The sequence below is a fragment of the Scleropages formosus genome, chromosome 5 (assembly GCF_900964775.1).
Source record: "Scleropages formosus chromosome 5, fSclFor1.1, whole genome shotgun sequence".
Lineage (NCBI taxonomy): Eukaryota > Metazoa > Chordata > Actinopteri > Osteoglossiformes > Osteoglossidae > Scleropages > Scleropages formosus.
The window spans coordinates 24,274,222-24,301,278 of NC_041810.1; positions in this window are offsets into that span (position 1 = coordinate 24,274,222).

The window sequence follows — 27,057 nt, forward strand, 5'->3', positions numbered from 1 at the left end:
TTGTTGAGGAGCCCCTAGTTGGACCAGAAGGAGTTTGCAGAATGGCACATTGCTCTTTCACTCTTACTCAAGCTGAGCTCAGACAGACTTTAATTTGAGTGGAAAAATGGAAAATAGCAGGAATGTAGTGCAGAAAACACAAAGGACTGATGTGAATCAAAGGTGGCATCAGCATATATGAATAGCTGTGTGTGTGACATAACTCTGTAGTGATAACATCTCCCACCCTTGTGTTTACCTGGGTATCCTCTCCACGGCTCACGTCGACAGCCTAGCAGTGCCCCTGGAGATGCTCGTTGCCGGCCTCCTCCCATGTCTCATGCTGCTAGCCGGTGGTTCCCAGGTGAGCTCTCACGCTTTCATTCCTCAGATACCTCTAGCGTGTGCCCCCGCAATTTCCTCAAGTCCCGGCGGTCTGCTTGCCGGACACGGCTTGTGTTCTGCCCGCCACCGAGGTCGTCCAAGGCTAGACTCTCGGATTGGAAGAAAAAAGGGACAAAAACGGCAACCGTGGTGCCGATCTCACTCAGCGTGCTTTTTCACCTCAGCATGTTCCTCCCTGAAGTCCAAGGAGTTTTGAGGAAAAGGAGGACGAACATTGCATGCTCTTTGCAGTTCCCCTCTTCTCTAATAGAAGTCCTCAACGCTGAATGTAAAAAATGGAAAAGAGGGGTTCATCATTGAAGAGGGACGACCACATCGGCATCTCATCACAGGCCAACATCCCCCGCAGAGTTGGAATTCTTTGAGAAAGATCCAGTTTTGGTTGAAAAGCAGGTCAACGACGAAAGAATGCAGCTTCGTTAGAGGCCCTGTAAATAACTCGCTCGCCCACGATCGTGATTCGAAGCTTGGGTGTAATTTACGGTTCGTTTTCTGGGATTCTTCTCCAAGCCATTATTCTTTCCAGCTGTGACAAGCGCTGTTCTGTTGACCTTGTGGAGAGAAGTCTAGGGATAGCAAGGCTGTCACTTGTTTGGGTGCTCCATGGAACAGTACCCTGAGAATCATGGGACATACGGTGTTTATACGGGGCTGTGGTGCTGGGACGTCGAGAAACGGCCTCACACCGGGGCCCTCGCTGCAGTCCTGCTGCAAAGTTCATGGGTCACACGAGGGCACCATACTGGTTTGGGTCCTGGAGCCAGTGCTGCGGCAGTAAAGTTCCCTCATTGTTCTTCACTTGGACTGGCAGCAGACTGAAGCGCCCATGTGTCTCTGAAGGGTTGCTCTGCAGGAAGGTCCAGGTGTGCAAACAGGTCACATGTGAGAAAAGCAAGATGCTTTCGAGACTCTACAGTAATACTTTAGAACTGTAAACTTGTTAAGCAAGGCCTCCCTTGTTGGCACAGGTTCAAATGGCAGCTCAGTGCAGCTGTGGGTGTGTATGTGGGGCAGGCTGCATCATTACAGTGAGGGAGCTGTCCAGAAGAGAACATTTGAGGATCACTTGGGTTGCATGGTAGATGGAAGCAGATTATTGAGACGCTGGCTGCTGCTAGTGTGCTGGACAACTATTCTGCTGGAACAGGTTGAGTTTTCGTGCTCCCTGTAGAGCTGACAAATGCATTGTTAACCTGTGATGCTGAGAAGGCAACACCCATGGGCTCACGTAGGAATAGAAACCCTGGAAAAGCACAGGGAGCCCAGAATTAGCTGGTGACTGCTGGCATGGTGTTTGTACCTTGCAGAAACTCTTCTCACTTGGTGCAGGAGACCAGCAGCTCATCCAGACCCTGCTGAACACCAAGCTGCTGGTCACCGGTCAAAATGTGGCCCTTTTCCAGCAGCTTGGTAAGAACACACTTGCAGACACACTTTCTGCAAACTGGTCCTTCTTATGCTCCCTGGTTACTCCACAGTGGTGTAATGATGACACCACAACAGTAACTTTTACTCATCAGAATGCCCACACTGCTGTGGGTCCCCACATATTCCCATGAGTCCGCCGTGCTGACTCAGCTCTGGTTTGCGAGACTTTTCGGCATGTCGCCGAAGAATTTGTTAATGAAATTCAATTTAACTCTTAATTTGCTTAAAGATTTCTTTGAAAAGCCAAACTCAACCACTACCACAAAAGTTAAATTTACTTTCTTTCCATCGGTGTCAGCGGCTGTACGCTGGCTTGGCTCTTCCCCAACTATTCGAATGTGTTTAGCTACAGATCAGTGGCTCCCTCAGTGAGGTCAAGTGTCAAGTTGCTCATTTTCCCTGGAAGTTTTGTGTTATGGCTCCAGATTTCACTTCAAAAAAAGAGAAGTTGTAACAAACAGCTGGAGACTGTGTAAATACACGTGTATTTAGTATTTAACATCCCTGTGTTGGTAGAACACGCTAGTCCTTACTGGTCTCGTTTTCCCAGCATCTCAGCAACAACATCTCTGAGCGCAGAAATAACAGTGACTCGGACGATAAACGGCGACCACGTTCCACGAGCCTCGTTCAAAACAAATGGAAGTCGGCAAACTGGACTGCGGCCGGGAGCGAGACCGTGTTTGGATTAGCCGTTTCCGTTCCCTACATCTTTCTTCCTGGCATCTCGCTCGAGTGGAAGCTCCAGACAAACGCGGTTGAGCAACCGGTCAGCAGTGCTCCCTGTAAACAAGCCACCAATGCCTCCGAGGACGGCTTTTGTTTACGGGGGTTTGGAGCAGAATTCTGAAACCCTCAGCGAATGATGCCACGTGGCTTTCACGTGCTCTCTGCCCACTCCTGCAGGTCATCCTTTCTGGCAGCCAGTAAGAGCCTCCTTTGCACCGTTTGGCCTCTGAACAAGTCAACGGACTGACAGCAGCCGGGCAGTAGAGTAAGTGTGCATTAGCACTCAGCACACTGGGAGCCAAAACCCTTCAGGACACAATTGATAAAGGTTAATTGTACTGACATCCCTCTGTTCCTTGCTGGTTGGAGTCTAAGTCCTGCATCCAACAACAGCAAGTAGAACATCCTTCATAAGGGTTATCTTTTTCTCATCGTTGACACTTGGGAACACCAGCCAGGAGAATTAAGGCGGTGGGACAGTCCTGTTCGTCTGAGATCTACCAGCTTAACAGGTAAACGGTTTGCATCGTCTCACAGCAAATTTTGCCAAAGAGAAAAGTGAAAAAAATACATTTTCTGCTGTATTCATTTTTATCTTTGAAAGATCGTAACTTGACCAATGACCATTAGCCGCATGGTACGCAGAGTGCAGTAACGACACCTTGATCAGGGGCCCTCCGTGGCTGAGCGGAAGCGTTCCTCCACCTTTCCTTCTTGGCCCAGGTTGTGATGGTGCTTAGCACACAAAGCCCCATGGAGGCTGCTGGTTTAGAGCTCTCAGCTGCACTGGGTAAATTGACAGGTTTACAGTTTGCTGTGATGGTTAGAAGCCCAGGAGAGCGAGGAAGATTCCAGTAGAATAATGTACTCTCCTAGAAAATGGCCAGGGACATTTGCATGGGACTGATCTTTGATCAGTGTCACTTCTTCTGTTGCGACTGCATGTTTTCTGACGTACTGGATGTCGTCAACCAATGTGATTTGGACAGAAAGGTAGATGTCAGCAGGTGGCGCACTGGTTAGGGTCCAAGTGTCTGTCTCCGTCCAGGGCTACCAGCAACTACCTACACCTCAGCAGCTGGAGTAAAACAAGCTGATTGCACCCATGTGCAGAAGGGTTGGTAGGTGGCATGGTGGTTAGAGCCACAGCCACTGGACTCAGAAGGTTTGAATCCCAACTCCTGCTGCGGTACCCTTGTTTAAGCTACTTTTCCTGAAATGAGACTGCTGTGTATATATGGGTAAGTTGGTGTAAATATACCCATGTGAGAAGCTTTGGAGAAAAACACCAGATCAACGAATAACTAAATAAGCAAGCAAATGATTCAAATGAAGCCTTCTTTTGAACACCACTATCCAGCTGTAGTGCTCCTGACCCTTTGCCTTCCTTCCAGTTCAGGTGCCTGTCCACCTTGAGTCCTGTGAGTGAGCATGTAGGATAAATGACGGCGTGTTTATAATGACCCTTATAATTGTCAGGTTTCCCTCCAGTGGTCTTCTGGTCCCAACAGTCATTGCAGAAGCTGCTCTGGACCTGTGTTTATGTAAATGAGGACTTGGCCAACACAGGGAGGAGCAGCTCAACAGGTCTCTCATCCCTTTGGCCCCCAGCGATGTCAGCACCGCTCTTTAGTCAGCAAACAAGAGGCACATTGATATTGGATGGATGGCCCCTCTGGAAGCTCTTCACTGCTGCTTGCCAGGTCTTTCCCTGCTGTTGCTGCTGCTTCCACAGAAAGTATCTGCACCGCATTCTGTCAGCTGTCCTCAACCGCACTTTCTGCAAATGTACTTTAACGTTGAGGTTCATAAGGTATGAACAGGAAGTCGGCAGGTTGGGGAACCAGGTCTGGGAAGGTCTCTCCCTTCGGTCCCTGGGCAGCGGTGTGAGGAAAGCAGCCTTGCTTCACCGTGTTTTCCTTCCGTGTGGGAGATCAGTCCTGCACAGCAGTTGGATACGGCATCCACCTCATTCCTCTGGATGGTGCTACAGTTACTGCTGTGATTATGAGCTCTTTTGGGTTCATGAGTGTCGCCAATACTTGGCACAAGTGCGTTTTTCTCTAGGCGGACAGGGTTTCCTTCGAACGCCCGTGTCCGTACTGAAGCGGAGCAGAGAAGCTCCTCTTTCTGCCTGGTTAACAAATGTCCTCTTCAGTGGCCATGTGCTCATTTTAGCGGAGTGCTTTTTGCACCAGGGATGTTCTCGCAGACATTGTGCTGCACCGCTGTCCTGCGGTCTTCCTCAGATATCCGAAACATGCTGAGCCTCCTCTCCGCCATCCTCACGGAGCACGAGGTCCTCTTCCATTTGGTGAGCTACCAGCGCCTGAGCGACACCTGCAGGGTGCTCGAGTCCCTTGTCTTCCCTCTCCAGTGCAGGTGTGCGGTGCGCTGGGACCGTACTGTTATGTGAAAATTTGAAACGTCGAGCAACTCTGCACTCTCAGTACTGTGCATTTTTATTTCAGTTTAATAGATTTGATATGCTACCTATCAGAGGTGATTCAGACTAGCACGCAACCTCTTATGTGCTCAAACTCCTCCTGTCCTTTGAGGTTCTGCATGTGGAGATGGTAGATCAGGCTTTCAAGTGTCCTCCCTCAGTCTCCTCCAACACGAAGCAGTTGGTGAGGTCCCACACAGTCGTTGCACTCTGTCAGTTGGATCAACGGCGTGGCGTACAGAAGTGCTCGAGCAGGAAGAGCTGCTTTATTGAAAGACCTGCTGTGCTGGAGCTGCTTGGGGAGGGTTGATGTCAGTGCTCAGCTTGGTCTTCCTCTGCCACTTCTTGTAGTTTAAGGTCTGAGGTGAAGTCTGAAGGTGGTTGGACACCTCACTCCCTTGTCCCTTCTTGTCCTGTGCCCCACAGGACAAGGAGCTCCATGCCATTTTCCTGCAGCTGTTTGCCCAGCTGTGATGAGGTTTATGCATGACAATCTTGGGCTGCAAGTTGCTGACAGGTTTTTGCCGCACGCTTAAAGCAAAGACCATCATTCTTGGGAATGCTCTCACTGATCATTCTGGCTGTCACCCTTCTGCCTCTAGCTGGTGGCCTTTGACATGGAGCGTTCAAAGAGGAGCGCAGCCCATCGTGGCTGCAGAAACATCTGCGCAAGCTTGCCAAGCAGCTGTATAAAAACATGAGCGACTGGCCGCCTGTGGTCCACTTGCCTGCACTTGCTTCAGCTTGAGGATCACGTGTGCAGATAAGTAAACTGCCCAGATCCACACATTGCTTCTGCAGGGTCTACAGCAGAACCAACCCTCAGACGGGCTTCCAGAAGGTTCCACGGCCCACCGAGGACTCACACCTGCAGGTGCATGTTGTGCCCTTCCCCTTGCTGGACCAGGGCTGTGTGCAGGTGTTGCTTCAGCAGGGCCTGTCCAGGAACCAGGGTGCTCCACCTACCAGCAGCAACCCCACAAAGAGTGTAGTGCCTGTAGGTCAGCCTGTTGGTAGGTTCCCTCTTTGTACCTCTGGCTCTTTGCCCTAGGGAGCTGGTGTTAGCTGCTCACCTTTTCTAACGGGATCCCCCTTGTCTCCCAGTGTCAATCGTGGGCAAAGCAAGCCTGATCTTCAACAGTACCCAGAGGATGGATGTTGAGGAGGTGCATTGCATCCATCTTTGTAAAGAGGACTGTGGAGAGGGAGGTGACCTTGGCTGTTCTCCGTCTACATTGCTACCATGTTCTGAATTGACTGGTCAACCTTCTGGTCAGTTATTCACAGATTAGAGATTTGTATATGTTATTGCTTCCATTATTTCACTCATACATTAGTTGCTGTTTGGGATGATTTTCTGTTGCTTATAACATGAAACTTGGTTTTTGTGTGTAAGAACATGCACTTGTGTATGCGTGTTGTGCAGATGTCACCTGCTGCAGTCCGTGCCCTGAGAGGAAAGGCAGCACGCCACTGTCTCACCGAAGTGCGTCATACACAGCAGAACCGGGTCGTCCTGGACCACCAGCAGTTTGACCATGTCGTCCGTATGATGAGCTGCACCCTGCAGGTAACAGAGCTCCTCCAAACCCTCCTCCAGCATCTCCGGCTTGTGGTTTGCGAAGATTGATCCTCTGCATCGTAAGCAGATTGCTGAGGCACCAGCGGCGGTCCAGAATGATTGCTTGTAGACCTGTCAAGAGGACAGAAAGAGCAGGACCCCCGTACTTGCAGTCTCTTGTTGTATTTTGGCGACTGGCTCTGATTAGCTGCGAAGACTGACATTCGGTGCTGTTTACAGCACGTGCCGACCATAATGAGAGCCACACGAGAGCGCTGAGGCTGGCATGTGATCGCATATTTGCAGGAGAGCGGTGCTTAGAGATCTCGCTACAGTGCGTGTTGCACACCAAGCACTTGAACCCCCTTGCTCTTTGTCTCTCCAGTCCTAGCGGAAGCTTTGAGTTTGTGGTTCTATTCCTGATGTAAATATTTTTGCCATTTGATTTATAACTTCTGAAGCCATACGTGCTGAAGAGGTTCCCACATGTTCAGTGCTGGCTGGTACCATCCGTGCTCCTGGCTGAGGGCTGTCATTTGCTATAGTGTTTGCAGATTAGCTAATGGTTGCCCACTTGCATGCAGGTTCTTTGTGGTTTCAGGTCAGCGGGTCAGGTTATAAGGCATCAGTGTGAAGCAGCGCAGTGAGGTCTGGGAAAAGGCGCATTAGACAGACAAGTGGAGAACATCTCAAAATACTGTCAAGGTTAAGTGGAGCGCTGGAGCAACACCCATGAAGGGCGCACGGCTCACTGGCAGGAGCAGATAGAGCTTCATCATGATCACCAGCAAGTTACTGGTAACCGTACAGAGTCCAAGAACTTTGAGCGTTTTAGTCAAGTGCACATTGCTAACAGTCACGTTTGTGAGACTACGAATTTGAGTGGAAAAGCAGCCACTTTTTCCACTTTCTCTCATTTTAGCCATTGCAGAACTGACATGCCACACAGCACTTTGTCCTCACCTTCACTTTACTGGCTTCTCTGCATGGTGCACCATACTACCGTGTGCAAGACGCCTTGAGCCAGGTGGTGGAGCAATGCTGACCCGCCTGACCGGAGAAGCGACGGCCCAGTGACGTCACCAGTGCCACAACCAGCTGATGGAAGTCTAACTCGCTGTGCATCATTGACTCTGTTCCAAGTTCTGTTGCCAACCTGAGCTTAGACACAATGCTTTGAGCCTCTACTCGAAAGTCAGTTTCTCAGAAGGACACTTCTACCTGAAATAACTTGTGGTTTCTCCCTTTGCACAGTTAAACAGCTGCTTGTTTTACCCAAATTAAGTTAAGCTAAGATGCTAGAAACCCCTGTGCTTTTGGGCAGAAATGAAGGTAGTGAGATGATGCTTGTGTAGACTTGAAGCAAAATCTCTAGCCGTAAACGACTGCAGACGTGCGTGTACGTTCAAACGGACACACGGCGGCATTGCTTCGTTTGAAAAACCGTTCCGCTGTAGGCTGTTTAAGTTTGGGGTTTCTGTTTTTTGGTTCGATTTGACATCTCACACCACAAGGTTCTATTTTTACTCAGAGATTTTGTGATTTAAGGACAGATTGAGATTAACCAGATATCTTGCAGCAACAGTCACTGTACTCATAGGACTTGGTTTTCCTCCTTTTGCCTTCTTCACCCTAAATCTAGTGCAATGACAGCCAAACATTTCCAGGCTTGCAGGAATGTTTCAGTCTTCCAGCAACTGGGTGTGTGATTTTCCTTCTCCTGAGTGTAGTTTAACACACTGGTTTTATGTGGTGGAGCAGTGTCCTTTGGCTTGAGCGTTGTAGTAAAACAACTCATGATTGAAATGTTGAGGAGTCCTTTGGGGTCCAGATTTTTGGTCTGAATTCAGAGTTGTGCTGCCAGACTGCTGGGTTCAGCTCAGCTTGTAAAGTAGCATCACGCCATCGGATGGACTGGCCTTGGCCCCAGCCACTGTGGTATTCCCACCATTACGGTGTCTTAACCGCCCTGGTTCAGTGGAGGAGATGAAGGGGTTTGGAACCAGTTGAAATGCTGCCTGGTTGAGTGCCATAGGCTCTACTGTTTAGACAGGGTCAATCATTGCTGTCTGTCTTGAGTGTGGTGTCCTTTTCCCCGTGACCAGGAGTCGGGTTTACACTGCTTTTGCTCAAGAACCAACTAGTAAAGAGTTGAATCCTCTGCGGAGCCACTGGGTTTGGTTGGAACTGCAGTGGTGATATTGAGTTGTCAAGATCACCTGTAAGATTGGTGACAAATGTTCATGTTGATATTAAGCGATTTCTTTTCAGTGGATAAAATTATGCAAGCTCATAGGAAATTGTGTTGCTGAGTGAGCTGAAGAAGTGGCTCCACTCACTTGAAGTGAGTTAATTTTCCCTGCGTAGAGCGGCGTGCACTCGTTTTCCCTGGGAGCAACATGTGGATTCACGGTAAGCCTTCTGACTGGGCGTCTGACTTGAGGCATGCACACACAGTTAGTCACGTTAGCTTGGTCATCTCTGGAATTCTTTCCAGATTGTTTGTTTGTTTTTTGGTATGTTCCTTCGTGTGGGTTGCTAATACCCCCAGCTGTTACCGGTTTCGGACTTGGACGGGTCCTGCAACAGCGTAAAGGCATAACGTAGCCTGGCATTTAAACAATTTCCTGTCAAGAGGACCATGGGCCCAAGAGTTGAACTTTATTACTACCCTGGGCCCCATGGTTTCCTTGCAAACATGCCAGGCATGTCAGTCAGAGCTGGGGGTGATCGCTGGGCACCCTGTCTAGTCAACAGGGTGTTGTTTAATGGACCAGATGAATGATCAGCATTGTGGCCAGAGTAGAGCTCCTTAGCCACATGCAAAAGGCACAGGGGGCCAAGATGCAAAGTTTAGAGTTCAGCAGTTTCTTGCCCGATCTGTTCACTGCTATATAAGTGTGTGTGTGTGTGCGTGTGTGTGTGTGTGTGTTCCCAAAGCTCTCCCCATCCCACCCATCAGACCAGGCCGGACCGGTTCCGGACGGCAGCGCACTGAGCTCAGCACAACCCGTTTTTCCCCAGGATTGAGAAACAAATGGAATTGCGACATCGCTGAGGTCACATGCACATGTGTGTTGGAGACGCTGTTAGACATTGCTGAAATAGCAGGAGGGGAGTGCAAGAACATCGCTTGTGTTGCTATGATTTTGGCCCACCCTTCCGCTGGCAGCTCATCGTTATGGCGGTCCAAGGTGTCGGGCTTCTGGAAGTTTGCAGCCTCGGACCATGGGAGACTCGGCACCGTGTTCTTACCGTGGCATTAAATGTGGAGAATGTCAGCCTGACAAGTCCAGCGGAACACGAAGAGCGCCAACGATGAGCAATAAACAGCACGTGCAGCGCACAGCCTTTCACCTGGGTGAGGATGTGCCTCGGTAACACTTTGGCTGGGGCGCTCTGCCAGGACTCGCCCCAAATGGTGCGAGTAAGCAAGGCGTTGGGTGTCGTCCAAGTTCAGCAGCAGTTCAGCGGAGCTCAAACATCTGAAAGTGAGGCCAGAACGTTGTGCCGTCCGTGGGGGAGGCTTACTTTTTGCCGAGGCGTTCGACTTGTGACATTCCGCTGATTGTGAGCGAAGGAAGGAGGCAGGCAGGCGAAATGGTCGTGATGAACGCCCTGCTGACCGGTTAGAGTGCACGGTCACCTGCACCCGACTGTTCGGCACATCACTCACCCTGGCTACTTCGCACACTCATCGCACTCGGGGTTTGGGTTTGTCTCTAACAGAGGATCTCTCATTCCTTCTGGGCTGTGTTTGTCACTCAGCTCTTCGGTCCAGTTACCACACCTAATGTGCAATTCTATATATCGCTCCTGTTTTTTTTTTTTAATTCCTTTTTGCTGCCTTCCACCAACATCCCTGGCTTTGTGATCTTGCAGGAGGTAATGTCTGGCTCATTGGGGACGTTACACTCTTACTTGAAACGTGTGCCAACAATGGCCGAATAGCGAGGATCCGCCAGTTGCTCTCAGAGCAAAGCCAACGCTGCAGCGCTTCATGTGTAACAGGCGACATATCTACACGTCGGTGGTACATCTGTGTTCTGCGTCGTGTATTTGCATCTTTCCTGGGCTCCTTCATGTGACCGAGGGGCAGCAATAGAACAGTATTTTGATAGAACTTCCCATTCAGTGTCCACTCACTTCAGTTACTGTTACAAATACTTTGTACTGCTTCCCAGGGTCACTGGGGTCTTCATTTAGTAGGTAAACATGTAGCAATACTTTTCATAACTTTTTTGCTGCTTAATCCAGAAAGGAATGCCGTTTCAGCGTTTCACGACGTCAGACACTAAGTGATGTTACGAACAAGACCTGATGTATCCAAAAGCATGACTGCTGATGACACTACATCGTTCATTGGACGTCCCTTTGGAAAAGTGTTTGCTAAATAAATGTAAATGTAGATACTGTAAAAATAACTTGTACAAAGGGGTGAGTCAGTGTAAGTAGCGTAATGCTGCATGAACACCAAGTTGCCTGGGGGAGCAGTGTGAATGAAATGAATAGATGTAAATGTGCTGTGTTTTAATGACGTACAGGATCAAGCTATGTGAGGGCTCAACGTATTTCAGAAGACGCAGTTCTATTGTGGAGCTCAAAGCAGAGCTGGCAGGATGATGGTGGTGGTGGTGGCACCACTAGTTTTCTGTACTGTTGGTAGCTCTGCAGTCGAACGCAACATGTAGTTCTCCTGGCTGGCTCTCCACCTTTGAGCTTTTTTTTACCACCTTTAAGAATTAGGTAAGGAAGTTGCTCAAACGTGACTGGAAAAGTGACGATTCCACAATAGACTCACGTAGAAGTTGGCATCTGCATCTCCTTTATTGCATGTAGGCTTCTCGGTGGAGGAGCAACCAGTGTGAGCAACAGGTTCTCACTGGGTTTGAGAGCTTTGCTTCTGGTGGCTTTCAGCTGTAGATGGCTTGCAAGGAACTGCCAACTGCCAACCCCCAACCCCCAACCACCAAACTATCATTCCTAGAGTTTCTGAATGGCCCCCGGGGCCTCGGGTTCTCCACAGGCAAGTGTTTCATGAGTTGTGATCGAAAGCAGTGAGCCGCACTTCCCTGGGCTCTCTGCAGACACAGTATCCTGCTTTTCCAGAAATGTGCTGCTGGGAACAATAACAAGATGTGCAATTGTCCAGTGTGCCATGCTCTTAGAAAACAAGGAGTAAGGCGCTGAGAATGGTGCACTTCAGATGTTTTCAAAGGTTCGTGCAACAAGCACAGTAAACCCATGGTAATTCCTCCAGTGGTTTAAACATGTGCTACACACTTTTGCCAAATCAAGTCTCAAGACATTTGCATGGGGGGGAACGGCTTTGCTTACCTTAAATGTGCCTTGGTTAAATGTTATGGTGCCAGACTAGCAGAGATTGACATTTCTGCAGCCATGCGGTCCCAGTGAAATCAATGTAACGGCATCTTCCCATCGGTAGCAGAGTAAGGCGGTTATTGGAGCACCACAGCTCAGCAGGAAGCAGCCTCGTTCCTGTCCGCAAGGGGAAGCGTGAGCCAAGTTTTTGCTGCACTCACCCAGGGCCGCTGGATCTTCTGTCGGGCGGGCCGAACACTTGGGCTCCCGCTGCAGTTGCTGAAGACGGCGGAGCGACCCAAAGTGAAACAGAAACGTGCCGTGTTGTGTTTGGAGTGTCAGGAGGAAAGTGCTGGTGTGGGAAGCGATGCAACAGTTTACATTTACATTTATTCATTTAGCAGACGCTTTTGTCCGAAGTGACGTACATCTCAGCAAAAGTACAATTTATGCATTACATTAAGAGAGGGAGACATAGCTGCAGACATGAAAGTCTCAAGCAAACCTAGTTTGTTCCCTACCACTTGCTGCACTGAGGTTCATTGTTCGAGTAGGTAGAGGTTATAGCACTTGACCTCTGCTCAGGCTTCCCAGGTGGAACATGTCAAGCTGGAATAAAGTCTCGCTGCTTGGACACGGCTGTGTCGGGAAGGGTAGGAAGGAGACTTGTTTAGCAGCTGACCACAAGCTCCCGCCCCGCAACGCTCCGTGGAACAGTGTCCACCTGCGTCCCAGAGCCTCAGTGCGTCACCTGGAAGCCCCTTAGTGTTCGGTCGCGATCCACCCCTTTTCCGGCACCATCGCTGAGAATTGCGCTCATAGCTTTGTCACTATTGCTTTTGCACTGTAAGAATCCTGCATGAATGTAGCACGACTGCTCTTTTCTCGTGTGCCACTGCGTTTTTGAAAAGCAGCACACTGCCATGCAAAGCAGTCACACACACAGTTGGAGGGGTTTTGGAAAAGCTCAACTTGCGTTTTTTGGGAACATGCTGCTCTCCTCAAGTGTCACCGCAGAGCAAAGTGGCCCCATTGTGTCTCGTGCCTTCAGGCTCCTGTTGCCAACAGGGGGCGCTGTGCTGCAGGACTCGCACTGCTTTTTCACACCCTTTAATCCTTAACTATTCAAGGAGTGTATTTGTGTTCTTTTGCCAAAGGGGATTTTCAAACTTATCTCAGTTTGATTGCAAAACTGTGGAAAGGCCACAATGAGCTTTAATGGGGCTTGAGCGCCGTGTCGCCAGTTCCAAAAGTGTTATGGGCTCCGTTTACTCGGCCCCTCCGCCGCGGAATAAATGTACCGTAGCGCCCAGAGGGCTTTCTGCCAAAGGTAGTGTGCGAGTCGCTCGAAGGAGTCTGCATTCCTTTAGTGCAGTGTTGGGTGCGAGAACTGGATGCTGGACATGTGCCACTGACACAACAATCCACGTTACACTTGTTGACTTTGGGTCCCAGCCTGCCATTTCTGTATTTACTGAAAATATCCCAACGTGAGTTACCCGAGAACATCCTGCAATGGTCAACCTTGGACTTTTTTCCTCGTGGGTCTACATCATTTGTGCTCTCAGGCTCGGACGTCAGATGCATAGTGCCCTTGTTTCTCCAAGGGGTTTGTATCACCCACATCATGCAATTATAGTTCGTACAATTGCTGCAGTTAAGTATTGAATACCGGAACGGTAGGTTTTCTCTCCAATATATTTTTGAAAATTCTTGATTCAGTTGACATCGAAACGGATGGTTTGTAAACGGTGCTATTTTGTTACGCTGTACGACGGAAACTTGTGCTGCTTTTACTGGATTAGACACGAAAGTGATTAGGTCGGTATGACGTCTTGCCCCTTCTCTCCCGGTTTGCGTACACCTGCGTACAGGAGCATCCCATACAGAGCAGCCTGCAGTTCTGGGAAGCGACCTACAGCGAAGTCCAGATCAGAGGTCTTTATACGAACACATCCACGGAGAAACGGCCTGCTGCAGCCACACTTGCTGTGAAGACTTGGTTTGTGGTTTTGATCTCTTTGGAGCGTCTCGACGGGTAACATCTGTACGCTGTAAGCTCAAAACCAAACCACCTCCAAAACCACACCACCCCACCTATACAGAGCTCTTCGGCACCCCCTGCGGCCCCTGGCTCAGAGCGCACAGCAATGGATGTGGCAGCAGAGCAGCTGCATGTTTGGCCCAGCCTTAGGGAGGCAGGAGGAGCTGGTGAATGAGGAGAGCAGTCTTCAGCCAGGCTACCCACTTTTCCAGCCTCATGGTGTACCTGCTGGTGCCCCTGGACGCCGGCAAGTCCAAATTGGTGCGCTTGGCGCCCGCCGCCGCAACAGCGATATCGCCGGCAGGCAAGTGCCCGTAGAGGAGCGGAGCGCTGCGCTGCCGGTGAGGGTCTGACGGTCCAACGCCGGGGCCACAGAGGGAATGTGAAATTAGGTGCCCGGAGAAGGACGTTTGCACTTCCTGGGAATTTTTGCTGTGTTGGGAGGACTTTGTCTTTCTCCTGGCTCTTATCGTCCACATGCTTCCTGTTGGCTCCTCTCTCTGAGTATTGTTCCCATCTTCCTTTTGAACTAACACAAGTTCAACAGATATTTATTGCAAGTGGAGGAGAGTTTCTTCTAAAAAAGACACAGCTGAAATGGTCAAAGTTCTATTGTAAGAAATAATGCATAGGAGGGGTTTCTTCTCTATTTCCTTTACAACATGGCTTATCTGTGGCCTGGAGGGACCCGACCTCTGGATGTGTAACCTCTAACCCTTTTGGCCAGGAAGCGTTTTAACATTTTGTACTTCATTTCACACACATTTTGTACGTGTGTTCCGTTATGCATGCGACAATGCATTTTGAAATGGAGCTTTTCCCGGTTCGTTGCTGGACATTGTCGGCTCATCTTCTTTTGTTTTGCCAGTAGATTTTCCCGCACTGAGCCAGTTCGCTAAGCTCCACAGTAGAGGTGGGGCCGGGTTCGACGGGGGGAGCGGTTCGCTCTCGGTTCTACCGACCAGGAGTAAATGCAGCCCACGGAACTCCAGGCTCTCCTGCAGATGTTACCCCTTTCCTTAGCCCCTTACAGCATTGCGAGCAGCGCGGCCGAGAGCGGCTTTGAGGAGGCCGGCATCGACGCCGCCAACTTGGCGACAGTTCAGCAGATCGGCGATCTCAGCACGTGCCACTGACGAAGGCGCCCGTAATGCGTCGCTCCCATTTGCCAGGTGCTGTCCCACATGCAGCTGCTGAGCGACTCATTCTACCGCACCCTGGAGGGCATCCAGGTACTCGCGGAGAAGGAGCGGTTCTCCGTTGGACACAAGTTCAGCCAGCGCAGCAACCTAGCCTCAGACGTGCAGGGGGGGCGGCTTCACATCCACCTTCCTTCAGTTCCTGGACTGCGTCCACCAGACGAGCTGCACACCTCTAGGAGCACGCGGCTCCCCATGGGGCGGGAGGGGGGTCTAGGGTATCGCTGCATTCCTGCTGCAGCGAGGAGTCCTAATCCGGTGCACGTTGTGAGTGGAAGTCGCAGCTCTCGTTCTGTCATTTTGCTCCCCCGTGTGGGCTCATTAATGAGGAACAGGCCTGTAAGTCGGTGACAAACATCTCCGGCATTCATCCACTTTCATTGCGTCCTCAGACTGTAGCAGCGGTTTCTCCCCATTGGATGAACCTTGTTAGCTGGAAATTGTTTTATATGTAGTTCATGTAGCACAATGTGGGATGTGCTGCATTTTCACCATTTCCTCGCTCAAACACTCAAGCATTGGAGTAGTGGCATGAACATACTGTATGTGCCTCCTGTTTGAAGCCGGTGAACTCCTGAACCAGGGCTGAGTCTTCCTCTCCCAATCCGAAAGCGATTTCATCACGGCATGTTAACGGCACTTAGTTGCCCTCCCGCACGTAGAGAGCGGGCAGCAGGTGGCGTGGCGGTGAAAGTGGGGCAAAAATTCACTTTCACTCCATCGGCCCGAGGTAAACATCTCGCTCAAGGGTACCACTGCAGGAGGGGGATGTGAACCTGGGGAGCTGTAACCACTGTGCCACCCGCTGCCCTCCCATAGCACTCGATGAATTGCACTTACACAAATTTACAAATTTATTTCACCACGGACTGGATTTTTTCTGCACGGGGCAACGAGCCTTTTTTTTTTTAGTTTTCTGCAGTCTTCTGGAAACTGGCCCGTGACCCATTCCGACCCGCCCGGTGTGAGAAATGAAAATAATGGTGAAAAAATACACACTTTATCTTAGAGCAGCTGTTTTTGCCAGGAAATCCAGATGGTAAATTGAACAAGTCTTCTGGGTGTATTTTTAGAGTAATGATGTCAGAACCTGGCCATTCGGTTCACTCGTAGCTCTAACTTAGTGACTCGCTCTGCTGCCACATCCACTGCACCGACAGCCCCGTCTCATGCGATCCCTCGTTGCAGATCACAAGCTGTATCCCTGGGAGTTGAGTTCAGTCAGGAGTACCTGAAGTTCTTGGCATTCCACCGAATTTCAAGCCGATTCAAGAACTTCCTCTTGGACTCGGATCACGAGTGCCTGGAGCGGGGCCGCTCCTCAGGTTCGGGGACACCTTTGGCTCATCGGCTTCAGAGGTTGAAGAGATACAAATGAGTTCCCTGTAGCTCGAAAGCCCTTCTCAGCCCTTTGTCTCAGATCCATATCCTTCGCTGCCAGCGACGGCTCCACGCTGGGACTCGTAGGGAACCGGGAGTCCTCGTTCGGCTCATTGAGTTCCAATGTCCTCTCGTCTCAAAAGAATGTTTGACAAAGGGGGAGAAGCATGGCAGGAGGGGCACGTGCATTTGCGACTGCATAGCGAGGATACACAGGAGATCCCTGCAGTTCTTCATCCACCTGTACAGTCCCACTGAAGCTGAGGTATGTACCCTCAAGGCCCGGTGCTCTTCGGTGCACATGGACCAAACGGCTACCTGCCAGGACTTACAAGTGCACTATTTTTTACACGCCAGATGCAATCAGTTGCTCGCAGAGCACCGGTGGCCCTCGAGTCACCTGTTTGAGAGCGGGACCCTACGATGGCAGGGTTAGGGTTAGCTGGGTTCACTGCCTCACCTGACAAAAGATATGTTGACTGCTGCAGACAGAACCAGAAAACATGTAGCAGGTCACATGGAGCCTAGGAGCAGAGAGTTCTGCTTCGGGGGGGAGGTATGTTCCTTCCAGAGGTCAGGGGTCTAGCTTGTTTCCTATACGGGGAGGGTGCTGCCAGCAGCCATACTCCAGGAGCTGTGGGAGTGATCGATTGCCACCGGCTGACTTCTCAAGGGCCAAAGTTTGCAGCCCTTGGAAAGGGGAACAGAGGAGTAGTGCTCAACACACTCTGGCCCACACCTGTTCCACTGTCCCCCACAGCCGGTGCTCAGGCCCCGCGTGGGAATCTCCAGCATGCGCACGTGGGACAACTTCACGCGCAAGATGCTCTCCACGGGTCCATCCTATGACCGGAGGATGGTGGCAGCCAGGGAGGGGGAACGTTAGGCTGCGAACGGCGTGCCCTGCGGCAGAGGATTGGCTCACCCTGCTACTGCCACGTAGCCCAAGCCCAGCCGGATGCCATCACACGCCTGCTAGCTGTGAGTACCTTCCTCCGTTAAGCAGTAGGGCTCACGAGCCATTTCCCCCAGGGGCTGATGGCTGTCGGCTAACCGCTTGCCGAAGAGCCGCTGTGGTGGCATAGCTCCCCGTACTCCACAGTGCATGGTGCCGAGCTGTGGTGCCCACTCTTGGCCTGTGCCGCCGCTTTTAGGAAGTGGACTGGCTGGAGGGCACGCTGGGCCTGACCCTGGAGCTCGGTGAGTGTGGGTTCGGTCCCCGGTGATGGCGAGGTGTGGGTGCAGGGTGAGAGCGAGCAGCAGCTCAGCTTGCGGCACTTTGTTATAGGCTGTAGTCAGTTGCATTTATGAGGTGTCCATCTGCTCTTGTCCCACTTTTGTGGATGAAGAACATAATGTCAGCGTAGACAAGTTTTATTCACTCAATTGGCACGAGCCCGTCGTCATTCTTGCCACCAGTGTTTCCATTAAATGTTTCTTACTGGCAGACTCCTGGCAATGCCCCTGCAAGTGTGTCCTTGCTCTACATTTCAGATTCGTTCCTTTAACTCACGCTTCTCTCCAGGGCGACTTGTTAAGCGATCGGCAGTTCTTCGTACCCATTTACACACGTGCCTAATTTTACAGTAAGTACCTTGCTCAAGGCTGCAGGGGCAGTGGGTGAGGTTGCATCCGCAGCTTGTCGGTTCCAAAGGTGGCAGCGCTAACCGCTACATCATCGGCTACCTCCTGCTACAAATAACATTGACTAAGCTGTTTGCATGTTCCTGTGTTCCTTTACTCTGCATGGATGTTTTGTGCCGAACGCCGATTACTTCCATGTGGTTGTGGAACTTGGCTGGAATGACCCTTTTCGCAATAGTTGTCTCGAACACGAGTACAAAATGCAGCTTAAGTGTTGGCAAAGTGAGCGGTGTCCAAAAGGTCAGAAGCTTTGGGCTGTACATCCACTACATAATTGTAGTGGAATGCAGGCCCTAGGCTGGAGTGTTCAGTGTCCGTGCGGCGGGGCTCTTTGTGGGGCTAAAGGGGCTCACGTTGCTCCTGCAGGGGTGCAAGCGCCCGGTCACTACGCCAGGCGTGCTCCCGGTCTCAGTCCCCAGCAGACCTAAGCATCTGTGAGTGTAAAGTGTAGCCTGTGCGCATTGCATTGCAACTGCTGACCCTCTGCAGTCACTCAGCAAAACCTTTGAAAGTGGACATGATCACTGCTTTATTATAGAGAAAGGCATAAATGTCAAATGCGGTGCATGAACACGCTTGCGTGTCCAATATGATGGTTTCGGTGAGGTGAAGGATGCAAGTTTTAAAAGCACATTGCTCGCAAACCCTGAAATTTGTGTAATTGAAGTAGATGAGGCAGGGCCCCTAGTCCGTTGCTGGGTTATGCCCTTTGCTTCCACAATAGGCTCCTTAGCACCGCGAGCCTGCATTAGATGAGCTCTTGCGCCCATCGTGTACACACACCAAACTGTTCATTTCAACCAAGGTGCTTTACTGAGAGCTTGGAAATGGTGATGGTTTGCGTTGGATGTTACGAAACACCAGGTAAGCTGCTGCTGTGTGAGCGGCTCATGTACTCCACCTCACATGAGGACACAGCCTGCAAGGGGTACATTGACCTAGTGGAGGTGGAGCCTGTCCTGCTGGTCCTGCCCACCATCAGGGCACCCAACCGTAGGAGCGGTGTGGCCTTCTTGGACGCGAGCGCCTGGAACAGAGTGCCGTGTTCCTGGTGTCTGTCGGTCATGTGAAGACCACAAAGCAAATGTAGAAGCTCTTTGTGTCTGATGCCCAGTGGATCCAGTGCTGCAGCAAGGTCTGGGCAGGAGAAGTGTTTGAAGCTCTGAAGCTCAGTAGCACTTCTGCTGGAAGTGGGACCCTGTAGGTACCAGTGTTGGGAACCCGTGTGCTGCTGCTCGGGGAGAGAACGATGTTTCCTACATGTTGGCCATGGGGAGGTGCTGTTCACCTGTCAATTCCAGTTCGGTGACAAATTCATAACAAGCAATGAGTGAACAACTGCCTGATTTATAAAGATCAGTGCACTGCCTTCGACACCGTTCATGTGCCGATACGGGTGAAGAGGCACGGCACCGGGCTGCTCGGAGCAGGGTGACCATCTACAGGGGAAACAAGTAGAACGGCGATGCTGGAAAGGAGCGCAATTTCCACTTTTAAGCACACTTTGCCCATAACCTACTTTCACAGCAAAGAGCCCAAGAAGCAATAGCTCCCAGGTTCTGATTCACAGGGAACACAACGTGACGGTGCGGTGCAGCGCGAGGCTACTGGACCGTGACGGGAAGGAGATGCCATCGCTGCTGAGAGGAGCTGCATGGATGCACTGGGCATCAAGGTCACCGTGTCAGCTGGAGCTTCGGGCTACTGTTGCAGCGTGAAAGCGGAGCCAAACGGCTCCGACTGACCTTGGTGGACTGAGGTACAGCAGTAGCTGTCAGTCACGCAGTGCGGTGCGAGAGCTCAAACGTTTGTTGTCTTTGTTGTCTCCCTTCCATACCTACCAGTCGCCTTCTTGGCAAACATTGAGAAGCGGCTGAAAACTGCCAGTGGGCCTCACCTCTCACCGTCCCAAAGGGCCCCTGAGAGCAGCGTGAGCAGGATGGTCTCGCACACTTCCGAGCAACGAGAGCAGGAAAAAAAGGAGAAGGAGCCACCTCCAACACCGAGCTCCAACACCGCAACACACCAAACACCATAAGAGCAGCACTGGGGCGGCTGTACTTTGCAGGCCTGCTGTTCAGCAGTATCTCAGTTGTGCAGAGCTCAAGCCAAAGAGCACGAGGGCCAAGAAAAGGAAGGAAGCAACGTGGAACGTAACACGGTGCTGGAAAATGCACCGTGTTCATCGGCATCGTCTCCCCTCGCGCATATCACCAATGGACACAAAGACTTCAACTCGCTCTCAGTCAGGCACACACACACACACACACGTGCACCGAGTGTAATCCACCCACCACCTTGCGCACCTCCAAAATCAAGTGTGCATCCCATTCCAGCGTGGAGAGCACACATCACATCCACACTGAGGCAAACATCTGCGACCTGTGAACACCAGACTGAGTGCTGAGAGGGACCAGAGAGGACAGGCGCAACCAGAGCCCACCACACACGCACACACACACCTGTTCTGCGTACTTTGTTCTAGGGCTGCAGGAAATATGGAGCAAGACAAAAACCTTTCTTTTCTTCTGCAAAGTGCTCCTCAGCGCAGTCTTCAAATGTGACCGTATTCCAGTCTGCATCATTTTTACTGCCTCTCCCTGTAGACACCCAAAGTGCATCTGGATCAAGGTTTTACCACAATCCTTGCTACTCTGGCTCATTATGTTCCACTTTCAGCTGCGGCCACTGTGGAGAACAAGTGAATATCGCCGCCGGTGCTCAGGTTCCCGTATGGAAATAGGAAGGGGGGGGTGGTCATTTTGGACGTGAGCAAATGATGGTGGCATGTGATCACCACCCACTCTTTTTCGGAAAGGCAAGCACTGTGTACTGACACACACACACTCTGCACCAACCTCTGAGCGAGAAACAGTAAAACACCTTCAACTAATTGAATTTCTAACACCTCGGATCACTAACGACTCATGTCTACAACATTAATTATACACATAATTAAAGCCCATTCATCGTAGAATGAGGCAGACTTTACATTTTTACACTAACAATTACTGGGGAAATTGCAAACGCTCGCCGAGATATGCGGCTATGGGCCTGGGCCTCGGCCTCATCAGGTGCCGCAAATAACGAGTGTGTTTCAAACAAGGCGCTCGGTGTATAAAATGAGAGAAGAATAAAGAGTGACCGTAACCCCGTGGATTACGAACATGAGTAGGAATCACAATTCACTCTAAACCGCATATCTCCAGCATACATAGACAGTACAGAATCGGCGTTCGTACCAGAGCCATGAGCAGCCCAGAGGGGAAATCGGGGGCACAAAGGGAGGCCCAAGCTATCCACGTCATTTGATTCCAGCACCATCATTTACACTCCCAATAAAGACATGACAATGCAAAAAAGTTACAAAAACCTCTTGTTTTATGCATTTACATCAATAAGTTACCATAAGACTTTGAGCTCAACTGAGGCTCCTAATTGTCACGTCACGGTTTCCCAAAAGCATCAAGTTCTTGGCCACGGGCACCTGCCGCCATTCACGGGGCCCCTCCGAGAACTGCGCACACGCTCTAGGAGTGTGTGGCGGTGGCGGCATCCTACTCACTCCCTCACTCAGCACTGCGCCGAGCCGAGTCACTCTTCCCATCGCCCTCCGTTGGGGCCGTGGAAATGCTCAATGCTTGAGCTGCGACCCGACATTTGCTCGCCTTCCCGTCTGTCCCATCGGACCGTTCTCGGGAGCTGCCCCTCGAGACGCGACGCCTCAGATGCGAAGCCGGGGGTTTGCATTCGTCCCTGCCGGGGACACGTGGCCTTTTTGTGTCCCGACGGGCTTTTGTCTGGAGCTCCGAGGAGCCGCGCAACCCCGGCCGAGCGTGTAGGGCGCCTTCGATCCCTACGCAATGGGACCTGCTGCAGTGGACCCTGTCGTGGACAATGTCCTCCTCCAGTGTTTTCATATCACACTAACAATCAGTCAGTGGTCAGCGCTCATAAATATTCATTACCTCCTTTACTCAAGTGCTGTTCAAGCGAGTCACTCGGTTCAGAAACGGTTGCAGAATTGTTTCCGTGTCTGAAATAATTTTGAGGGAAAACATGGGCACTTTGTCCACTTGCGCACCCGAGGAGAACGGGTCCGATAGCATCACGAGGCCCATCAGGGGTGACGGGGGTCCAAGATCACAAAGCACCACGGTACAATGGTGATACGTAAGCCGCAGGGTCCCCTTTACTACATCTGCTCTCTCTGGATGACAAAATACAGCACACTTGTACTCTTGCATTTTTACGCAAACTTCTCAGCACAGGCACGTTTTAACGGACCGAAGGCCACAAGCCAAAGGTCTCCGCTGCACAAGTCGACTGGGAACGGCTGAAACCGTGCTACGTTCCGCACTCTTGTGCTCCTCAGTCATGTGTTGGAGGGACATGTCTTTGAGCGGACTTTTATTTTCTTGCCAAAACACGGCGGAAAAGTGACTTTTTCTTTTCCACGGAGAGAAAGGATCATTCTAGAGACATCGCATCTGGTACGGAACGTGAGGGCTTCTCGCGCTGCTTCTAACGTTCCGCACCCCAGGCTGGCTGGGCGTCTTCTCAAGTGTGGCCTCTTCCCTCTCTGCTGCCCCTTGAGGTTGTGTCTCACGTCTTCTCTCGCTCTCCTTCACGTTCCTTTTCTTCTCCAGTCGTTTTCGCTTCTTTGGCCGACTGTAGGCAGCCATGTGGCCGCGAACTGTCCCGTCTCTCACTGCTATTGCTGCGGACGACCAGTTGCCTCTGGTATCCGGACAGCTCCTTACGCCGCCCACGTCCTTGAACCTGCACCCAGCCTTTTTGCCCTCGTTCCCCTGAATAAGGCCACGTGCGGCTTGGCGTGGCGCCATGTCGACGTGCGCGGCCCACGAGCGTGGTCCTCGACCCTGCAGAGAGGCTGCTGTATGTTGACCGCGGTACCATCCGTGCTGTAAACTGGGAGACGGCCACTACCGTGTAGCTCGGCCTACTACAGTACTGCTCCCCCATTTTTACTTCTCATCAAGAGTCTCACAACTTTTGAGTCCTTATCAGAACGTTTCCGTTGCATGCGTTCGCTCAACTGCAACAATAAGTAGGGCGCTGCAACAGAGCCGCACTCCCCTTTTCTCAGAGGCGTGCAAGACGGCGTCGCACGAGAGCATCGCAGCACACGTTAGCCTATATTCTCCCTATATCCTCGACATTTCTCCAGGTGTCCTCAAACTGTCAGGGCTCCCTCATCGCTCTCAAAAAGATCTCATGCACACACCCGGCGCTTTGATAGCGACTATTTTCTCGCTGTCACGACAATAATGTCAAGAGAGGCTGGCTGGATGCGATTCGCTGACAGGTCATTCGACAGCGATCCAGGACCCGTGTGACTTCTGAGGGCACCGGCAATTGATCTGAAGCCGTTCACAATTTCAATTTCGCCCCAAGATTGGCCCTGTCCATTGATTTCCGGCAGCGGCGCCGGGTGATCCCGTTGCCAGCCGGAGGCAGTCGTGCCGCAGTGAGGAGCAGCTCAGAAAAGGAGCTCTTCGAATCTCCCCGTAACGATACAGCATTTGCAAAAACTGCAGTTCTCTCCAGGAAGGACATACTGCCGTCCTAAATGTTTCACTTTACTTTCGTACTTCAGTATTTCAAAGGCACTCAGGCAGCTTTTTAGGATGCTGTGGCACAGCGGATAAAGCCGGCGGGCGTGGGGTTCGAGCCCAGCTCAGGGTTGCGTGTTTCATTTCCGTGTTCGCGCTCGCCACGCACGCATGCATGAAGGTGCTGGGGAGGCCAGCGAGCGATCGCTACCAGTCGGGGGCGTTTCTAGATATTTCCGAGCTGCTTTCGCTCCTTTAGAATGGTGTTTACGGCTCGACTCGGGACACGTTACTTTGTTCGCCGGGAGCCACTCTAACAGACACTTGGGAGTTTGGGAGCCTCGCATGCTCCGCGGTAACTCGGACAAGAGGCTGCGTACGGCTCCTGCGGGCACTTCGACAGATAATTGTGTCATGGCTGCGGGAATTACAATCGATGGCTGTGTGCGAAAGGCCCGGCTGGGGTCACGCGTTTCTCACGGACAGAAACAAGGGCTCCCCTGCCAAGAACAATAAAAAGAATCGAAAAGACACTTGGCCCGGACTCTACGTGTGCCTCGTTGGATATGATTACGAGTGCGCGGTGTCTTCATAAATCAGGAGGCGACATCAGTGATGCCCGTCAGCTGCCTCATGAGTGCAGGCGGGATCGCAGCCCACCCAGCCTCTTCGAAACCCCCTTTATTCAATCGCCTGTGGTCAAATGTATAGCGTACGGCTCAGAAGCAATGAGCGTGAACTTCAGAGATTTTTTTTCTTTTCTTTTGTTACACAAAACACTTCTTAAAAACATCTTAGTCTTAACAGCTGATGCTGAAGACTGTATCCACCACAGTGTGAAAGCGCACAGTCACGGGATGGGGAACACTTGCTTTGCATTTACCCTGTGGAACTGTAGCGTTGGAGAACGCTGTGGATTTGATCGAAAACACCATCACCGTCCACTGGTGATCGCAGCTGCAAAGTGTGAGTTTTGCACAAATGGAACGTTTTCTGGAGAAGTGTTAAAGGAGCCCCTTGCGAGTATAAAGCCAATGACCCCTATATTCCCCCGACATCGACCGTCCACCTGCTCTCCACCTCGCTCGGGAGCAGGTGCGAACCCCCTGCGCACTCCAAGCGCCGGCCACGACCAAAATCCACATCTTAACATTCGCGTCGCATGTGTGGCCGAGCCTGTAGATACACAGCGCGCTTTCGGCGTCCATCGGTGCGTTAAACGGGGCAGTCGTTGCGTGTTTCCGCTTATTTTCCGCGTCCAACTTATGGCTTTAAACCGCAATGTGCAGCAGGCACCTGCAATCCAAGTAGAAGACCGCAGCAGAAGCAGCCGGCCTGTCTCCTCAGTAGTCCTCCGTCAGTGATGAGCGCGAAAAGCACGGGGCGCAGAGCCCAGCACGCTTCTCACATACTCGTGAAGCTCAATAAATATGCGCCATGCGATCAAGCGCAATTAGACCGGTGAGGGTTGGGCGGTGCAGACGCACGTGGCTCTGCGGCCTCTAACTAAACAGCAAGAGGAATGAGCTCTGCGCCAGTTGGACAGAAAGTCAAGAGGAGGCACGTCGGCTCCAACTCCGAATGAGGGTTTGCTCGTCGTGGCCCGAGCGGCGAGACAGGCCGAGGATGTTCCCGGGGTGCCGCGTGCTCTCCGTACGTAATCCGAACCACCGCTGTGCCTCCGAACGAACGAACGAAGCGACCGATTGCATGCTAGAGCCAGCAGTTGGTGCATCCTTAACGCTTACATGCAAAGTAGACAATCTCAAGCGTTTCATTTTCCAAACACCGATAAATGATACAATAAATGTTAACATTTCGACAGCCCATACTTACACAAATCATAGTGTCCTCCAGGACATTGTCAAAATTAATGCACTCGCCAGTGAATGCTGGCAAAATTGTGACCGACTGCGTTAATAACACCGAATCAGTTAATTATTGCGATTTCTCATCGTCTTCTCACTGTTTAACCAAAGTCATTCTGAGGACTGGAAGACATCTGACCTCAGTGGACATAAAAGTACCATGGTTAGAGCCTCTGCTTTCACATGTGAAGGCTGCCGCTCGAAATGCCACCTCCACATGTCGTACCCTTCTAGCAAGGTACTTACCATAAATTGCTCCGGTAAAATTGCGCAGCTACTCAAACGGGGAAATAACTAAGTCTCTTTGGAGAAAAGCGACAGACAAATAAATAAATGTCCATGTCTGGCTGCGCAGAGGGAACGCGGAGCCGCAAACAGCCGTGCTGCTCATGGTCTCGCCTGTCCTTCTACCCTAACGTTGGTGCGAGAAGCTTCCGTACGCCAAGCTCACAGCTTGGGACGACGGCAGCCAAGTGAGCCGTGAGCCCGGCGAGTCCCCGGTCTCCGCAACGCGCCCCCCTGCGTGCGCCAGCCAGCGTGAGCTGTACGTTAACATCACTGGCCCCCCAGGAGGGCGCCAGCAGCGGACGTGTGTGTGCGGGAAACCGAGACCCTCCGCTTCCCGCGGCCCGTCAGCTGCCACGTCTCATCCGCTCCTCCGGTTGTACGGGGGAGGGGGGAAAGGAATTTTAAAAGAATTCACCCGACATCTTCATTTCTCCCCGTTACCTTCATTGGAGCGAAAGAGCACCCAGACAGGGCGCCTGAGGATCTCCGAAGCTCTCGGAGCTTCCCCGCGCTCAGCGTGAACCTCTGGCCCCATTCAGTTCTCTGCTAAATTTGTACCTTTCACCACCATCTTCATTTCTCCTGAGAAGAGAAGGCGCCACGCCCCGTGGGCGGACAGCCTTGGATTAGCTGGAGACCTTTCTGTCACTTTGAGGGGTGTGGGGGGAGGTGGATCCACAACCTCCTGATGTTTCCTGTCATATCAGCCTCCATTCGTGAGCGGCTCCCCGCTGGAGAACAAGCGTTATTAGCGAGACAAAGCGTTGAGCCGCAGCCTGCCGTCGACACGTCCGCTCCACCCAGCGACCCCCCTCGAACCTGGGACTGCTTACAGCTCACCTTCACGTGTTTCATCCGTGCTTCTCACCAACACGACTTACAATAATCTACGCTTTTACCCTGCTGCAGCGATTCGGGGCAAGTACCTTGTTCGCGGGTACTGCAGCAGGAGCCGGGACTGGAACCTGTCCCTTCGTATAGGAGGCGGTGGTTCGGAGCCCGACGCCACTTCTCGGCCCTACTAGCGCTTTCACTGTCCCCGCATAGAACCGCAAACAAAACCTGGATGCAAAGGAGGAGGAAACGTCCACATGGAGCTCCATTCCGTCCAGCAGAGCCTCTGTGCAGAAGAGCGGAACCCTGGGTCTCCAGGGCTTCTGTGGCCTCGGGTGCAATTGCAAAATGTCA